This window comes from Callospermophilus lateralis, unplaced genomic scaffold (genome assembly GCF_048772815.1).
Source record: "Callospermophilus lateralis isolate mCalLat2 unplaced genomic scaffold, mCalLat2.hap1 Scaffold_63, whole genome shotgun sequence".
Taxonomy (NCBI): Eukaryota; Metazoa; Chordata; class Mammalia; order Rodentia; family Sciuridae; genus Callospermophilus; species Callospermophilus lateralis.
Window position 1 is genome coordinate 6571988 of NW_027514713.1, and position 11881 is coordinate 6583868.

The 11881-nt window shown below is 43.3% G+C and overlaps 1 long non-coding RNA gene across 1 annotated transcript; it reads left to right on the top strand.

Annotated features, from left to right (window-relative positions):
* The first annotated feature begins 211 nt into the window (after window positions 1–211).
* Window positions 212–11194, top strand: LOC143389590 (uncharacterized). Its single transcript, XR_013090150.1, has 2 exons — window positions 212–344; window positions 10437–11194. It is a non-coding gene; the product is annotated as an uncharacterized LOC143389590 (long non-coding RNA).
* Window positions 11195–11881: the final 687 nt, after the last annotated feature.

The window sequence follows — 11881 nt, forward strand, 5'->3', positions numbered from 1 at the left end:
CTACATTTCCTAAAATTCATGAACTCTATATGCATTCTTTCATGGGAATAATTTCATTTTGCTTCTTTGGAATTTGAAGATAATTATTCCATTAAATATTTTTCTATATTTACAAGGTACCTTCTTTAATGTTTTATGTATTCTTCAACCTCAGTCATCATTCTGAGTAAAGATCATTTGTCTCACCGGTCCCTGTTTTTGTTTGCAGGCGGTATGAGTATCATCCAGTCTGTGCTGACCTGCAGGCCCAAATCCTCTAGTGTTATCGCCAGAATAGCCACCAGACCCTCAGCTGCTCTGCTCTGGCCAACCAGTACATGCACTGTGTCAATTATGCCAAACAGGTGAGTGTGCGAACAAGGCCAACTGGGACACCAGGAGAATGGAGAGCCCAATGTCATGGGGCAGTATTAAGGATTCAGTGTATAAGAAAATGCATTGTAAACTCGAGCCCTCCTCGTCAGGAATTACTACAAGAATTGTTGCCACCCAGATCAACCTAAGAAGAGTCAGGATTTTTCCTGTGTTCAACTCATTTACATGCAGAAGTATATTAAAATTATACTTCTTTCATTTGCCCCAAACCTTTTGTCTTTTAATAATTATATGCTCAAGGTCATTGCCTTGCTTTCCTAAGCCACTATTCAAAGCCAGCAAAGAGGAAGGCCATAAATTCAGGAGCCAGAAACTTTGGATCCATAAGCAGCAGATAGCCTTGGAGAGAACCTAGTTTAAAAATGACAGTAATGAAAGAAACCTGCTATTCAACCCCTTGTCAATCCTTCTACTGGTTGGTAGAGTCCACCCAGGCAAGGAAAGGGAGACTGGAGATGGGATTTAGGAAAGAATTTCTTTTGCTTTCATATATCAGAATAACACAATGTGCACAGAACGTGTATTCTGATTTATGTACTTTAGAAGGCTAGTGATAACCCTAAAGCAAATTAACAATGCCAACAGGTCATGTAATTGCCTCTCATTTAACTGCTTTAATAGTTGGATGTAGGTGGTTCTGAGAGACAGAAATTATTGGAAACTTTGGTTCTTTCTGCTGACGAGTTCCCTAGAGTTGACCTTCTAACCCAACTAAATCTAGTGTTTGAGTTACACAGCATGCCTTTCTGCAGTCCAATTTGCTGTAGTTATAACAATACCACTTAGTGTAAATTTCTCGTACTCTATAAATATCTGAAGGGAGGACTGGTATTGTCTGGATGGCTGGGAAATAACAGTAACACTAGAGGAGAAAATGTAATCAAGATGAAAAGCCCATGTTGCCTTTCAGAGCCTTGGAGTTTGTGGCTTTTGTTTCCTTCCTGCTTCTATCAGCTTGTGTTTGCCAGGGATTCTTTTCTTTAAGGGTGTTTGGTAGAGGTGACGTTGCTAATGTTAAGTTAGTACTTTTTATTTGTCAAAAACAGCTTCTGATTTGTTCTTACTGAGCCCCAACCTTCAATACTGATAGAACTGGAAGTGATTGGGACTAGTCGGTTGATTCCGGGGTTTTCTAACTTGAAAATCGTGCCTTATTGAGGAGGAGCTGAGGAATCAAAGGAAGGAATGGCCATGACATAATGCACATTCATCCTGGTGTCTGACGCACACACCTGTTTCCATGGCGTGCTTTGTAACATTACCGAAGGTGGCGACTATAATCGTGTTGGAAATATTGACTCCCTCTGCCTGTCACGCTTTTGTGGAATCCTCTACCCATAGTTCCAGGGGATCAATGGGGCATCTTTATAGGATAAAACAAAATTAACATGATAAGGTCATATACACCACAGGATGCAAGAAAGTTAGAATCTGGCAGGTTGGTATCATAACCATGTCCAGCATTTGACAGGGGCTGTGACCTTGAGCCTTCATTTTTCTCGTGTGTGATTGTGGTAATGTGATGATTACATTCACGTAAAGTTTTCAACAAATCTCTTCCCCTTCTTTCTCAGTAATAGTCTTTCATGCTGAAATGAAACAGATTAACATTAAATTATTGCTAGTGACTCCCAAAGAGACCCTCCTTCCTCACCCTCACTTCCCAGTCCAACACATCATTTAGTATTATTGGTGGTCAGATGTTTGAAGTACCTATTGTTTTATGGCTCTTATATTCAGTTATAATACAAGGTAATATTAAAAGATATGTCAAAAAAACCTTTATCCTAAGACAGGCAACATTGAAATGGGCGAGAATCAAGAAACATACCCCTTTGTATTTCTATAGTACTTAGGATTTCAAGGTCATTTCACATTCATCATGACTTGTTTTTTATGACAACCTGAGATGTAAATAGAGGTGGTTTTATTGTCACCATTTTACAGTTGAGAGCATTGAAACCCAGGGAAATTGTGATGGTAAATTTAATAACTAGACTGAGAGCTACCTTGCCATAAAAACAAATTTCAAAATAAGTTAAGTAGTGTTTGGTTTTTGAGCAGGTATGTGTATGAGGGGATATCGATCATCCACTAAAACAGAAATAAGGCAATAATGGAAAATGCCGGCAGTGATGGTAAAGCAAGGAACAGGAGCACCAATAATCTGACAAGGTAGTAATAGAGTCCTGAAGGTCACAAATAGGGAGTGAGATGGTCACAGGTGCAGCTCGCACTGCCCTTTGGAAGATGACACAAGATGGCAGGAGGGAGCTAACATCAGTGTTTCATGAGAAGTTGCTGTCCTTTTGATCTCAGGTTGTCCTTTTGCTCACTGTGAAGTTGGTCTCACCTCATGACACCATCCCTGCTTCTTGGTTGGAAGAGACTGTGGCATTGTTTGTGGTCTTCACTGCCTATTGTGACAGTTCCTGATGGCCAACTCCCCTTCTTATGCTTCCTGTTCAATCCAGAGGTCAGGCTGGACATGTGAACATGACAACAGCCCATTACGTGGTATTGTCCATTTCCGACGTAGTGCAAGGGTTTCCCCCGTGGAATAATCCCAACAGCCAAATCCCCTGCACTTCTAAATGACTCATAAGATTGGGCTTTCACAGGTTCCCTGGGGTACCATCTTAGAGACTAATAGATTTTACTAGTAGGAAAATTTCCAGATGTTCCTTAGCCTTACTTTTCTTTTCTTCTTATTCATCCACTTATATCAATCTTCAGCTGTTCTTAAATAATTCCTCATGGGTTGACATGAGACATTTAGATTGTTATTTCCAGTATATTAAGTTACGTGTTCTTCATAAGACTAAAGAGATTTTAAATTGCTCTAATTATTAACTCTAAGACTTAAAAGCTACCGGTTAGCTAAGATACGCCATTTATGGAGAAGAACTCATAGATTGACAAGACTTCTGTGTCTTTTATTTCTTGTGCCTGCTTAGCCCTGTAACTCTCTTAAGCACCCCAAGATTGAATTATCTTGTCTTACCTATAAAACCCGGTTCCTACTCACCCTCTCCACTCCTGCCTTGCATGGGACTATGTGGTGGGGGAGCTAATAGTATCTATCTACTAGTGGACCTAAATATGCCCAAGTTCTATTTTAAAAGGCTGGAAGAGTGTAGAAAAGAATGGCGTCCAGATCTGCATTGCTCTGTTCCCTAAAACACTCCACTACCTGATACTTACCTGCAGAACGGGCCCACTTTGAGGGGAGGGAGTCTAAGTATTTCAGCTTTTCCCCAACCTTGATGGCTGGATTCTCTTTGAACATTCTGTTCACCAGAGGGTAGAGTTATGAGAAAATGCTATTGCTACTATTCTAAACTAGTTAAGGAGTCTAGCACTTCAGTTTCTTATGTGGTGAATCAAGGGTTTGAAGTTAGGTGATCATTGAGGGTCTTCCAGCTCCATTATTCCAGGACTGGTTCTACTTTCATGGACGGTACCAAGAGGCAGGACATAAGCATGCATGTTCACAGACACACTCAAGAGGCAGGGCCTACGTACAAGCAGCACCCCTACTTTTGAGACTTCCTGTTTTTATACCTGGACCTCTTTGACTTTGCTCCCAGCCTTTAACTTTCACCCAGAACCAACAGCAGCTGCGCTGTGGCTGGTCTGCCAGTCGCCTGGCCTCCCACAGCCACATACCCTTCCTTGAGTTCACACTCCCGAGAGCTCTTAGGAAGTCTAGGTGGCAGAACAAACTGGGAGTGGGTAGAAATAGTTTCCCAGTTTCTCCGATGTCATCAAAGTGAAAAGCAGCCATTTGCATGCTGCTGCAAGATGCAGCCTGCCATCTGAAAGCTCCATTAGGAAATCCAGGAGTCCTCAGCCAGCTCAGGCTCGGCTGAGCTGTGACGCCTCTTGTCCTGTGAGGTTGGGTCCAGGGGAGGGAAGAGATTTTGAAAATGGATCAGGAAGCCAGGATCAGAAAAACCAAGATCACTCTAGGACCAGCAGTAAGGGCCAACCCCTGGAGATGCCCAAAGATCAGAGAGAAATATGGGCCCTACAGTCTGAAATGGAGAGTCCAGAAACCACAGCAGAGGTTTAAGTCAGTGAGTAGGAGTGGATCAATAGCCACGCAGTCAGCTCAGCTCAAGGAATGACCAAACTGAGGACATCTTATAAGTGAGACAAGGCCCTCTTTGGGGGAGATCAGAAAGGAACTAATTTGTGTGGGGTCAACACCCTGACAAATAAGGCTGAATCTCAATGTGACATTGCTCCTTCCCAAGGCTCCTCCACCTAAACCTTCCATATCTCAAATATAAATGACATCTTCAGTACATGGTTAGCCTTCAAAACAGAAGAACTCAAGGACAGTGCATGTGCAGGATTTTGCCCTGCCCATATTTCTTCTGAAGGTTCAGATTTTTTTTTTATTATTTAGAGTATGAAGAGTACCTGAAAACATAATAGGAACTATTGCTTAGAAATCAGGATTTTTGAAGGCACCCTGGTGCCAGAGCAGGCTGTATTTTACGACTCTGTTTTAGTAGACCAGGCTGTGGGAGCTAGAAGGACTTAAAGATCAGGTCACCCAGCTTCATCTTTTTACTTTCACACTCAGAGACTATCAGTGATACGTAGGTGTAGCAGAACCCAGACCCAAAGGCTGCTCTTGGTCCCAAGCCCAGGGACCTTTTCCCTGTCATATCTGACCAGCAGTGTGAATGGACCTCACAGTCACCCTGGAAGTCTGTTTCAGGTGCACATGCCCAGCCTCCTCTCTGGAGATTCTGATTTGGAAGGTCAGTGATGAGGCCTGGGACCTCAAGTTTTACCAGATACCCAGGAGGTCGTGCACAAGATCTGAGAAGTTCCTCCAGAGCCCATTGGCCTGGACCTCACTGAAGGTCTTCCACCTTTCAGAGATCCTGCTGGGTTGGTGTTTTTCCTCTTTCAGAGATGAGAACTGTCTGTCATTACTTACCCATCCAAGCCACCTGGCTGTAGTCCAACCCTAGAATATATCCTTAGCCTCAGGAACAAATTGGAAGATGGCCTTGAAAAGAAGGTGGGATCCCCTTCAAAGAAAGTTTTCTTTTCTTGCTTCCACTAAAACTGTAGGTGGTCCTGCATGAGGAGCCACTCCTGGTGTTCCTAGGCAGGAGAAAGAGACGAGCACTGAGCCAAGGTGACACGGTCACAGTTGTGACCAAACCTCCCTTGTCTATGCGATTCCCAGGCAACTGCTCCACATCAGGGGAGGGGGGTCTTCTGATTCACACAACACCCACCTTCAGAGAGCGCAAGGAGAAATCCAGAGGTGAACTTTGTGGGGAGACCCATGGGAACTTGTGTCTCTTATGTCCAGGGCCTTGTTTATTATCATCGCCTAATGACATTTATTCATCTCTGGCTGGGCTACTGTTCATGGGGTGACACACAGGAGTTTCATAATAGATCTGCTACCCTTCTTGGGGGCAGCCAAATCTGGAGACACATCAAAACAAACTAAATTCCAAACTTTAAATTTGTTACCCCAGCCTCTTCCATCATAGAAATCCTTTTCTAAACCACTTTCTGAAACTTTATGACATTTTCTCTTTTTTTTTAATCTGAGTTTAATAGAAGAAATATTACCATGGCAAAAGATTTTCATTTTTCTTAATAGGTATTTCTTTTCCAGTGCTCATCCTTCAAGAGTTAGGACTGCAGTATGTTTGTGTTTTGTCTGTTATTGCAGCAAGTTTATAAACAGTTAATTACTTGTAACTTAATTTGAATATTACACATAGCATTTGTCTAGAAGACCTAAAACCAGATAGAGACAGAGGAAAGTTTACTTGTGTTTCCTCCAAAGCGGGAAGAACAAAGAGCAGCCCTGGCTGGGGGTTATATAGACATTGCAAACAGAGCAAGTGAGCTAACCAGTGTCCAGATGGGGCGGAGCAGTGCAGGGCCCACAGGCAAAGCTGGCTTTCTGCTTTGGTAGATCGAAATTATAGATGACTTTCCTTCCCATCTCCCAGTCTTCTCCTGTCTTGTCCCTCCTCCAGCTCCATTCTCTTCCCACCCTGACTTCCTGTCCCTCCTTAATGACAGCTCAAGTGCCAAAGCTGTGTCTAACCTAGGACACATGCCTGTGTCAATTTTCCCTGGACTTATATAAACCTTCCTATGTCTATTCCCAACTTAATTAGGTCTGAAATCTTGGGGAGATGCAGAATAAGCTAGCCCAGAGATAAGTATTCTGAGTGATATATTTGCGGGGGGAAATGACTGTTCTCTTTATCATGATTACTCAATAATCCAAGGTTTCCATAATTCATTTCAAATATATTGGGACAGCCAGGAGCCAGCAGGCTGCTGGGATAGTTAACCCCTGCAAGAGAGCTGTAATGCAGAAATCAGTTGACAGGATGACTGTGTAACCAAAACATTTGAGGAAAGTGGTTAAGATCATTTTAATAAGTGGAAATGACACACAATTTCAGGTCTCCAGGGTGCTGTTCTTGTTTGACAGGGTGAGCTGCCAGTTGTTCCTCTGTGGCTGGAATCAGGGAGAGATTCAGGAAAAGAGCAGTGTTAACGCATGAACCATTCTCTCCTTTTGGTAATTTACCCAGGTGTTGACAAAAGGAGTTTCTGTTGGTCCAAATATGTGAATGATGAGCAGAAGCAAAGAATTTCTCTCTCCACATTAAGATTAAGTGTTAGCAGTTCCTTAAATGAAGGAAGCAATTTTTTATTACTTGCAAAGCTTCTCCCTCATTCTTCAGGGAATTTCCTATGTTAATTTATGCAGTGTTAAATTTATGCAGTGTTGAAATTCAGCCCAACAGCGTCTCCTTACAGAACCGATACAGATATTGCCAGGGAACCTATATGGTGGAAACACATACCCTGCCAGGCCCATGGATCCCCCAGCTGAAGGCCCTCCTGCATGGGGTTGGGCAGGTTTTATCACACAAAGCTGTGATATAGTAATAACACAGAATGCTTTATCAGTTTATTCATCTTTTTAAAACTTCAACTTGACATTGAATGAGTTAATGTCTCTGACAGCAGCTAGACAGTTTTGTACCACCTCTGCCACCCTTTGGTGGCAATTAACTGCAGTTTGACAGCAGGTTTATAGACCAGCCCTGGAGCTTTCCTGTGGGCCCTCGAGTCTCTAAGATGTCACTTGTGAATCCACTGAATCACTACACTATTGTTGAACATGAGGATTTTAATACACATAGCAGAGGATGTGAGGTTATGAGTTTTATATTTGCTCACATGTGGTTTAAGAGTATCTTTATGTTACACTGGCCCATTGATCCCCAAACCAACCAGGGCCAGCTTGTCTCTCTCCAGGACAGTCTGACCTTGTTAGCATTATATGATTTGTCTGAAAAATTACCCATCTACGTTTGATCAGGGTTACAGAGGAGAAAAAAAAATGATATAAAAAAAAATCCTTAGACTCTCCAAAACCCCTTTAACTGGGGCTTTAATTATGTTGTAGCTGTAGATTATTTTACAGCATATAAAAAGGGGCATATTGCCACACATCTATCCTTAAAACCATAAGACCTAAATGGTAGGGAGAGGCACAACCATGTCATCTTGACCAGGTAGTATGTTCAAGAATACAGTGAGTGCAGGCCCCAAAATGCACAGTGGTGGGTGGCATCACTCATAGATGGATCAATTTCTTTGGGAACTAAATGCCCTTCAGTGGGCCACGTGGGGGTCTGCTTTATAAAAGCTTCACTGGGTGTTTAATGAAGAATGTTGGGGTGAAGTTGTCTGTGTATTAGGAAGTTACAGGGCACCCCTGTGTGATGGAGACTTTCACACAGGTCAGGTGGCAAGGGGTCAACATAGATGAGATGCTCTTGCCTGGTAGCTGCTCATTGTTCTGTTTTCCCAGCAAGCCCAGAGCTCCTGGGGCAATGCCTGGGAGAGAAGCCTCACTTCCAGTGCATGCTCACAGGACAGCTCTGCCCAGAGCCTTCCCCTTTGTCTACCGTGTCCTTCTGTTTTCTATGGATGCATCTTGCTTTCTAATTTATTTCCCATTTGACTGGAACACCATCTTGCCTTCTGTTTCCATGTGTGTTCTCTGTAGCTAGTTGTCTGCCTTTACTCTGTGAACTCCTTAGAAATCTACGATTATAGACACTTTGAGGTACTCTGTCCACCTTCTCTTCTGTGACCCAACACTCTTGTTTGTTCTTCCACTCTCTTTTCTGCCCATTTTAAATTCTCTTTTCTTTTTTTATCTTTGACATTAAATCATTATCTCTAGTGACCTTTGACCTCCCTTCTCCAACCTGCAACTTACTTCCAGGCGTTTCCACCCAGGATGTCGCCTTCAAAAATCATCTAACACACAAATATAAAATTGACGTCCTCATTCCCAGACTGGCTCCTCCCACCAACCTCTCTATTCTCTTGGTGACCTTCCCACACACTCATACTGTCCCTGAAGGTCCACCGGTACCTCGGGCCTCATCTTCTCTCTTTTTGCTTCCAGTGGGGGTATGTGTGTGTATTTCCTGTTCCCATCCTTGTTTGATTTCTTAAATGTTCCTCCCAGCTTTCCTCTCTGGGATCCATTCTGCCTGGTTCTTGCTGGACCCCCACATTGTAGCAGCAGGAAGCATCTCAGCCTGACTCCATTCTGGGCCCCTCTTATGCTCTGTCTCTTGGTAAATCTTGAGCATACACCTTGCCTTATAGCAGGCCCCTCTCCCTCCTTCCTGGTCATCCAGGAACTGCTGGCACTCAACTCTTTGCCTCTGCTTCTCACCCCCACCCCTACCCATCCCTCCCCCTGTGCTCTGCTCTATTCCATTCCAATGAAACATCATCTGAGAAGCTGTCCCTGATCCCTCCTTCAGTGTGAGGCAGAACAACCCTCTGTCTATCTAATGCCTTCCCTGGAAGCATCCACAAGAAAACAGGAGGAAGGAAAAAACTACATTTTCCCAGATATACTTTTGTTCCTTTTGAATTTTTTACCATGAACATATTACTTGTTCAATGAAATAAATTTTAGCATATATTTAGCAAATAAATAAAAATTAGCAGATTAGGACCCTGCATCTCATGATGTTTTGATCAGCAGGTGTTATTTGATCAGCGTATTTGTTTCTTCATAGCCCTGAACTGAGAGCAGAGAGAACCCTGTAGGAGGCCAGCTAAGAGCTGAGCCAGTGTGGGGGTGTGGGGTTGCTGGGAGGGTGCAGGAAGCCAGGGGAAGGCGTCCACCCCTGAGGGCCCCACCCACCCTCTTCTGAATAATTTTAGCATTGTGTCACTTGTTTCTTAAAGATCTCTGAGAATGGAAGAGGTAGATCCCTGCATCAGCTAGCTGTAGAGTTTTGGGGTTTTGTGATTGTCAGCGTTTTTATACTAGGAGTTGAACCTTGGGACACTCTACCACTGAGCTACATCCCCAACTCTTTTTATTTTGAGACAGGGTCTTGCCAAGTTACCTAGGCTAGCCTTGAACTTGTGTTCCTCCTGCCTCAGCCTCCTGGGTCACTAGGGTTTCAGGCATGTACCACCGGGCCAGGGTCTGAGTATAGATTTTTAATCTGGTGGTTGGACTGCTTCTGAAATTTGGGAGTAGGTACCTATCTGTATAGCAGTGCCCAGCATGGTAAGCATTCTGCCTGGGGTGAGCTGATGGCACTGCGGGAGAATATTCCTAAGAGATTCCCTCTCAGAGCCCTTGGGTTCAAGTCTCCAAACCCCTGTCACACTGCACTGACAATCATTGCCCTCTCTGGTCAATGTGGTCACATCTCCAGATGCCCCTGGTAGTGAAATGGCACATACATGCCCACTCTACCCCACCATCCAGGCCATGTTATTAGGGTGTTCTGCTGGGATTCTTGTGGGGAGGGCTCATTCAGATATCAGGAGTGTTCATTAAAGGTAGTAATACTGTGTGGCCAGGAAGCATATGCCTTGTTTTATTGTTGAGGTAGATATTTGGAAAACAGTCTAAATCATCTTAAATAGTTTACTGCCTTCTGTATTTTCATGATGTCTTTCTGGTGGTAAAACTTATACGCTTTCTATTTCTCTTGCAGAGCATGCTGGAGAAGGGAGGGTAAACCACCTAGAGAACATGCAAGCTCCTTCAACATTAATTCCAGAGGTGGAACATTGTTTTTTCCTAGTAAGAAAAGAACCCAGTTACAGAGAAGACCACTAAAGAGAAGGACCAGAAAATGGACTCAACAGAATCATGTCATGTTTTGATCAGCAACAATTTGAAAGACCAAGGCCTGGCTCAAGGCTCAGTCATCCAAGGACGCTATCCAGTGTTATTAAACCCCACTGATGGTGAATAAAAGACAAGGGTGGCCTCTTCACCTTTTTGTACTTTCTATTTAACTTCAACTAACCATAAAAGGCTTCCCGAGCCACCAAGCTCCACTGTTTGGTGAAACCCCACTCTCACAGAGCCTGGAGGGTATCGGGAGGCCGAGCTTATCATAGTGGAGGGGCGAGACAGTAAAAGAGCCACCCAAGCTCAGAGCCTTGGTGGTGCTGGGGGGAGTTGTCTGGACCTGCCTGGGCCGCAGATAGTTGCTTCCACTCTCTTCCTTTTCTTCTTTGATTTATATGAGAATTTATTTCATTTTAACTTATTATGGTGATCATGCAAAAAAGAAGACAGAAAGGAAAGAAAATGTTCCCTTTAACTGGAATAATGTTTATCATTACAAGTGAAATAAGGCATTTTTACCAACATAAAGGCCACCTGGCTTATGCAACCTCTGTCATGAATACTGACAACTTTACTTTGCTCACTATCAATAATAAATATATTTTCTGACAAAGACTGGCATTGTAGCTTGGGGCCTCCTGCATCCTTTGTCTGAGGCGGATGGGTGTGCTATGGGACAAGAGGTGATGTACATTGTTACTAATTTGCATTCGTGCTGTACCTTTTCTCCAAAAAAGCACTGAAGCACATCACAGGACCCCAGGCAGGCAAGGGATAACTAGCAGCTTCCTCTCCGGTAGGTAGAGTCCAGTAAGATTTTTACAAACTGCATGAGCCTTCCTGTTGTGGGATGACTGAAGTCATCATGCCTGGGGCAAGAAACAGATTAGATGACCTTGGTTAGGACCTTCTGACCCTGGGATGGTATGAAATGTTTTTTAAAAAGTCAGCCTTTAGAGTTTTCCTCTTTCCAGTTTCATTGAAACTTGTGGTTATAACTCTCCCTTTTCTATGAGGTTTGGTGCTTCGGCCCTGAATTGGAGCAAGTTGGACGCTGAATGGGACGGGCCTTCCAGGAAAAAAAAAAAAAAGAAGGAGGAGAAAATGTTGGGGCTCTGTGATATCTATCCTCGATGTCTTTTGTCATGTAGAATTTTTATTTCATTTTTATTTTGTTAGAGGGAGAAGTTAGCAAAATTATTTAGAATACATGCTTTGGAATAAGGCTTATTTGTGTTCAGATTCTGGCTCTGCTACACACCAGCTGTGAGGCCCACCATCCAATTCACCTACTCAATGACA